General features: G+C 38.6%; 1 protein-coding gene across 2 annotated transcripts in view; it reads left to right on the top strand.

The window, feature by feature from the left end:
- Positions 1 to 2,018: 2,018 nt before the first annotated feature.
- Grip (Glutamate receptor interacting protein) overlaps positions 2,019 to 7,812 on the top strand; it is a 377,891-nt gene continuing 372,097 nt past the window's right edge. For both annotated transcript variants that reach the window (XM_034968807.2, XM_069498721.1), the window contains exon 1: positions 2,019 to 2,191. The gene's annotated coding sequence lies outside the window, so the exon portion shown is untranslated. The remainder of the gene's footprint in view (positions 2,192 to 7,812) is intronic.

The raw sequence follows: 7,812 nt of genomic DNA, 5'->3' as shown, positions 1-7,812 counted from the left end.
TAACTTATTAAAATTTATCCTATCTATTTCAATTATATATCTAAACTCCGTATGCATTGACACTGTTGCACCAAATATAATATAGTTTTAGTAATGTATGAATATATATAGTACAGTATAAATATAATATAATATAGTATGAATGAGGTCGATGAACTTTGTCAGCCCTAGCACAAACTACGGTCTATTTGGGCTGCAAACTGCCAACACCAGTCTCGGCTTTTTATTTAGTCCTTTGGTCTAAAAGTGTGGTGTAAATTGTTCACTTTTCGTTTTGTCTAAATAAAAGTAAATAAAAACTAAAATAAATATGAATGGGTATGAGCGACAGAGACAACGCTCTACAAAGCTGCAACGTCATTCTATATACGCCCTAAAAAATAAAGACTACTAACAGACTAGACAGCTTCTTGACCCTCGGACCGCTCTGATGAAGTTATTTCAATGAGGTAAATGCTTGGGTAGTCTAATAATCCGCATATGGCCAGCGTGGTGGACTATGGCCAAAACCCTTCTCACTCTGAGAGGAGACTCGTGCTCTGTAGTGAGCTGGCGATGGGTTGATCATGATGATGATGAAATGCTTGCGTAAATAATACCTACCACTAGGACTTATAGTTACATCATAATGCCGTCTAAAATATTACAGCAACAGATTTAATATTGTAATACACGGCAGTACTCGCACACCTCGTTAGTAGAGACAGCTTCTTGACCCCGGACCGCTCTAACGACGTTATAGCAATGAGGTAAATGCTTGGGTAAATAATATCTACCACTAGGACGTATAGTTACATCATAATGCCGTCTAAAATATAGCAACAGACATAATATTGTAGTACACGGCAGTACTCGCACACCTCGTTAGTAGAGACAGCTTCTTGACCCCGGACCGCTCTAACGACGTTATAGCAATGAGGTAAATGCTTGGGTAAATAATATCTACCACTAGGACGTATAGTTACATCATAATGCCGTCTAAAATATAGCAACAGACATAATATTGTAGTACACGGCAGTACTCGCACACCTCGTTAGTAGAGACAGCTTCTTGACCCCGGACCGCTCTAACGACGTTATAGCAATGAGGTAAATGCTTGGGTAAATAATACCTACCACTAGGATACATATAGTTACATCATAATGCTGTCTAAAATGGAAGTGGGCTAACTTGGAAAGGGTATGGCGTTTTATTGACCCTATTACCCGGCTATTGGTTAGCAAAGCATATCATACAATCGAAGATTATGTAAAAGATAAATAAAGCGTGGTATTGAGTCGCTCCAGCGAAGGTCGGAGCTGCAAAAAAAAAGTCAGAGTTCCCACGGGATTCTTAAATAATGGAACTGGGTGGGCTTAGGTTAATAACCTAAATCCACGCGGAAGAAGTCCCGAGCATAATCTATCCATAATTACTTACTAATATTATAAATGCGAAAGTTTGTCTGTCTGTCTGTTTGTCCGTCTGTCTGTCTGTCTCTCTGTCTATCTACTAGCCTTTCACGGTCCATCCGTTCAACCGATTTTGACGAAATTTAGTACAGGGATAGCTTGCTCCCGGAGTAGGACATAGGCTACTTTTTACCCCGGAAAATCAAAGATTTTAAAAACCTAAATCAGCGCGGATGAAGTCGCGGGCATCATCTAAGTAGTTTGTCTATATTTCACAGCTATGTAACTGTCTCGTCTTGATCTATCCCATGCAACTGCGTATCTACCTATATCTATTTTCAGCATATTTATTTTAAGATTTAATTAGGTACAACGAACTTGAACATGAAGTCCCGAGCGATTCAACATTTCTAAATCTCTGCATCCGTGGAGGAGTTACGGCAAATAAGGATAAACACACATCAAAAGATCAGCAAAGACATCGTTAAAGCATCACCTCGGGTTTACGGCACTATTTTATTTTGGCCAGAAAACTTTACTGCTTGGCTGAACAGCAGTAAACCTTTGCCTAGCTATGTAGCTATTGAAAAATGAAAATTGAGCAGTAGCGTCCCGACTGCCGTGAGGGGAGGACGTGCGTGTTCCCTCAGGAAGTTTATTACGAAAATAGTATTCTGTCATTTTTTGTCAAGTGCATCGCGGTGTCATTTTCGAGTGAGTGACAACTATTTGTGGAGTGTATTTATTTCTATTGGGATTTTTGTTGTGTGTTCGCTTGAAAAGGATTTCCTTGATGGCCGTAAGTAGACGTCTTTTGTTATTAAAATTAAGTCTCTTATTTCTTATTTGTGACTCAACGCTTTATAATGCTGAAAGCTCTTGTGCGAACTTAGTCCAGTAAGTAGAGCATTTAGCCTAATTTAAATGAACCGGTTTTTCTATTTTCTATCTAAAACCGGTTCATTAAATCGGACGTAAATAGTAAACGGTAAATTTTACAAAAAAGTTTACAGGAAACAAAGGATGCGAAATTTTATTTTCTACAATAATAGTCTACATAGCTTTTGCCCTAAAGTGGATAGTTTTTGAGATATCGGCCAAAAACTTTCCTTCAAGATTGCGATGGAAGCTCCACCTGGATCTGTCAGCATTTTGTGATTTTATGGTCAGTAAGTGACCCTTAACCTAAAAATAAAATAAAGTTGGATCGGAAATTTACTTTACTACTACGGACCAAAAAAACGGCTTTATTTACCTATCTGAAATTGATTTCATTGAGTAGGTTTTTATGATTTTCTTGTGGTTTTTTCAAGAGCAGTAAAATTGATTAGTAGAATACAAGCATAATTTATAACAATTAAATATTAAAATTACAGATCAAATATTTTTATAGGACTTTCTTCAGTATTATTTATACTGAAGAAAGTTTTGAATTATCAAAGGTCTATTTGTTAGATAAACGTAGCGCAGACAGAAATGCAAAAGCTCACCTGTCCAGGGTATAGTCGTAGCTCGTAGCACTTGTAGCGCTTTTCAAATAATCAATAATTTTTGGACCCATAATTTGATACAGTAATGACCAATGTGATTGTACACAGTGATATTATTATAGGTAACAAAAACTACATTTACCAGACCAGAAGATTCCGTGAGTACACACTTTAAGAATAGGTATCTGTCTGAAGTTTGCAAAATTTTGAACAATTACAGAGAAATCTTGCATCTCGGGGAAGGACATGTTATACTTCTTTATTTAATTAGTACACCCCTTCCGCTTTCTTTAATTTTTATAATATAGAGGATATAACCCTAAGGTTGCCTGGAAGAGATCGCTATTTTAGCGATAAGGCCGCCTATTGTACATGCTATCTTTGTTATATGTCTATTGTTTTGTTTTGGTGTACAATAAAGCATATTTTACTTTACTTTACTTACTTTACTAATGTTTCATCCCGAAAAATCATAGTTCACGAGATTTTCAAAGAACCCAAACTTACGCAAAAGAAGCCGCTGTCCTGGCATTATTTAGTTCTAGCAAAAGTATAAACCTAAAGTAATTTATGTCGTCGTTTGTTTTATTTAATTTGATTTGAATGGATAAATAAAGAAGTGGATATCTCCTTGACCTCAGTTATTATAATAAAGAGAAAAATCTCCTTCACAAAAAAATTCGTCCAGCATTTCGATATCGCTGTGAGCGAAATTTTAGAAATCAGCAATCAAACTCTGCGCAAACTTTGTGCTTTCCAAGTTGGAAATTCCAACTGAAGTTAGTTTGCAGAAGGCGTTTACGGAGTTCGATTTCAAAAAAATAATACTTATCGGTTTAAAGAATGTTTGTACAAGTCGATTGGTTTTTTAATTGACTTGACTTTTAAAATTAATTTGATAATAGGTAATTTCTATAGACTATATTTTCATCATCATCATGATCAACCCAGCACCGGCTCACTACAAAGCACGGGTCTCCTCTCAGAGTGAGAAGGGTTTTGACCATAGTACCTACCAGCCTACCACGCTGGCCATGTGCGGATTGGTAGACTACACACACCTTTGAGAACATTATGGAGAACTCTCAGGCATGCCGGTTTCGTCACGGTGTTTACCTTCACCGTTCAAGCAAGTGATATTTAATTACTTAAAAAGCACATAACTCCGAAAAGTTAGAGGTGCGTGCCTAGGATCGAACTCCCAACCTCCGATTAGAAGGCGGACGTCTTAACCACTAGGCTATATTTTAGTCTTATTTTATTTTTAGGGGTTGAATTTTCAAAAATTCTTTCCTAGCGGATGTCTACGTCTTAATAGCTATCTGCATGCCGAATTTCAGCTGGACCCGTGCAGTAGTTTGTTGCCGTGCGTTAATAGATCAGTCAGTCAGTCAGCTTTTCCTTTTTAACCGACTTCAAAAAAAGGAGGAGGTTCTCAATTCGTCGGAATCTTTTTTTATAATATTTATTTAGAAAGTTTAGAAATCAGCAATCAAGTCTTTAAACCGTAAAAAATAGAATAAAATGGATCGACTCATTCGTTCAGACAGATATACCTACCTACCTATAGTTCTTTACTAAACTACTCTACTAAAATACTAATTTAGTCTGAAGTTAACTAGGCCTAGAATAGCCTTGAATAAATAAATTCAAAACAAGAAACTGGACTTATTACATCTCTAGCTAGCGACGAAAATCGCCAAGGGGAGAAAAAAGTAAAATATAATTACTAAGGGTAACATTTTGTTTTATATTTTCGTCATTTCGCCTAACAGCTAGATGATTTGAATTCCAAATGCTTTGCCGACACGTTTTCCGCCATTACGTTTTATTGAAATTAGTTTTTCCTTTCTTTTCCGCCGCGTAAAATGTTTTTGTGGTGTCATTAAGGGGGAAATAGAATCTGATATCGCTTTGGAACTATCTTTATTATACTTTTGTATCTGAATTTTAATCGGCGTACTACCTGGCATTAGGCTGCCTGTTCACTGGTGCGGAGAAGAGGGGAGCGGAGCGGAGCTGTGCAAATATTAACTAATAGAATAACATAAAACTCCCGCCCCGCTTCAGTGGACCAGGATTTGCGGACTAGTTTAAAAAAACATACATTTTAATGTTGAGCGGGGAAGCGGAGCGAGGAAGCGTAGTTGGGAAGCGTAGCGGGGAAGTGGATATTTCGCGTAAAACTAAACAAATTGCCCGCCGCCAGTAGCTCAAATGACACGTCGCGTGCTCCTAACTCCGCTACACATTACTTTCTCGCTCCGCTCTTCTACCTAGCTCCGCACCAGTGGACAGGCAGTCTTACTTTGAAGGGAGTTGGTTTTTAACTGACTTCAAAAAGAAGGCGTCGAGGGACTATTTTGCCCACGGCAACTTCTTGCAATACAATGTAGCATTGCGTTGCTTAAAGGGTTGGGGCATTGCTTTAAACAAAAAACAAGGGTCCTAAACATGATTTTTAATCCTATATTTTGAATAATTTGTTTAAAAAAAATATTTTTTCCCAACCCTGGTCACTGGTCCGTGTGCCTTCTACTGTTACGGTTCAGAATCGTTTTCAAGATATGCGCGGCTGTATCGCTACAAAAAGACGTGGGCGATGACCCTTATACCTACGACCTATGGTATGCGACACGTCGACATGGCAATTGTGGTAGGGTTGAGACAGTCTCAACCGTGACGTTTGCGCGAACTGACTCCCTTGAAAAAGGACCCTGGATGGGTTCGAAACTAGTCGGGCTAACGTCGAATAAATCCGTGAGTACAGCCGGTGACAGATAAATCTATATTTTATAATTATATAAAATTCAAAGTCCTGACTGACTGACTGACTGACATATATATCAACGCACAGCCTAAACCGCTGGTCCTAGAGACATGAAATTTTTAGGGTGTGTTCTTTGTTAAGAGTAAGTATCCACTAAGAAAGGATTTTTTGAAATTCTACCCCTAAGTAGGTTAAATGGGGGATGGAAGTTTGTATGAAAGTCCGTCATTTTTGAAGTTACCTTGATTAAAATTGGTATTTAATCTTTCGGTTATAAATAAATAAATACGTATTTCACGATTTTTGGAAATTCTACTACCAAGGGGGTTAAATAGGGGATGAAAGTTTGTATGAAAGTCCGTCATTTTTCAAGTTATTTGCATGAAAATTGGTATTTGGGTTTTCGGTAACAAATGAAGAAATATGGATTTCAGGATTTTTAGAAATTCTACTACCAAGGGGGTTAAATAGGTGATGAAAGTTTGTATGAAAGTCCGTCATTTTTCAAGTTATTTGCATGAAAATTGGTATTTGGGTTTTCGGTAACAAATGAAGAAATATGGTCCCGGGGCGGGTCAGCTAGTTGTATGTAATCCTAGTAACTCTTGACTTGAATTGAAATTCTCAGTTCGTAGTAACATTAAATTGTAATAGTTTACAGAAATCAACCGCTTCAGGGGGTTTCTTTGATACACTCACACATTGTGGATTCAGTTGATTGCTAAAGCTTTGAGGAGTTGTGGGCGTTGGAGCTTTAACATCGAAGTTGTACCATATTTATGTTTGAGTGTGTGAGTATTTAATTTAATGTTATACTTATAAATCGTCGTCATCAACCGATTGAAATCTAACCCAAAGGCTGCCAACGCATTTGCGGTTCCTCTGGTGCTGGAAATGTTCGTGGGCGGACATTGTACATACACATTACGCAAACCTCAAAACCTGGCCACTTGAGCGATGTCATTTTGTTTGTGATCTGTCATCTATTTTTTTTTTTTTTTTTTTAATAGATATAGCGAGCAAGCGAGCAGGCGGGTCACCTGATGTTAAGTGATTACCGCCGCCCATGAACATTTGCAGCACCAGAGGAGCCGCCGATGCGTTGCCGGCCTTTTAGGAATTTGTTGGTCCGCCCCTTGAATAACCCCATGTTATAATCTAGTGGGAACACCGCCGATGGGAGTTGGTTCCACAGTTTGCACGTGCGTGGAAAGAAGGATCTGGCGCAGCGGACGGTCGAAGTGCACCAGACACCCAGATGGTGAGGGTGAAATTCCTTACGGTGGCGCGCGGTGCGGTTGTAGAAAAAAGAGGGTGGAATGAGGTCAAAAAGCTCTTCAGAGCACTCCCCATTATACAGGCGATAGAACACGCATAGAGAGCTAACGTCTCTGCGGTGCTCCAGGCTTTCCAATCTATACAGTACACTCCTATACTCTGATTTTTAATTCGTTGGAATTCTGACGTTGTCATTTTTATATATCAGGGGAGTTATTTTTTTTTTATTTTTTTATTCAGATACAAGTTAGCCCTTGACTGCAATCTCACCTGGTGGTAAGTGATGATGCAGCCTAAGATGATAGCGGGCTAACCTGGAAGGGGTATGGCAGTTTTTATTAAACCCATACCCCTTTGGTTTCTACTTAGCATCGTACCGGAACGCTAAATCGCTTGGCGGCACGGCTTTGCCGGTAGGGTGGTAACTAGCCACGGCCGAAGCCTCCCACCAGACCAAATATTTATTTTATAGTTTTATCTCTGCTAACATTAAGAAAGGTCAGAATTCCACGGAATTAAAAATCAGACTATACCTACTATTCTATATCAATGCGTGAAGCAAAGAAAATTCAGTTACATAAATACGGAAAAAGACTGATTCCCGTGTTCCCGGTAAAAGAGTTCCTACTAAAGACTTCCCGGTAAAGCAAACAGACATTTTGTTTCGTTATAAATGATTGATGGAGCACAGTTATGAGGGAAAGGAAAGAGAAACAAAGATACACGAGGAAAGCAAGACAGTCGGTAATTGATTTTCTGTTTTGATGTGAAAGAAACCGCCCAAGTGTGAGTTCAACTCGCGCGTTGAGGGTTTCGTAACTTGGAAGGGTACGTGTTATTATTTTTATTGCTTGAATTTTTTCTGCAACTGCAAATAAGTAT

The sequence above is a fragment of the Maniola hyperantus genome, chromosome 5 (assembly GCF_902806685.2).
Source record: "Maniola hyperantus chromosome 5, iAphHyp1.2, whole genome shotgun sequence".
NCBI lineage: Eukaryota > Metazoa > Arthropoda > Insecta > Lepidoptera > Nymphalidae > Maniola > Maniola hyperantus.
The sequence above is the reverse complement of the archived record's forward strand: the minus strand, read 5'-3'. Positions and strand labels throughout refer to the sequence as shown.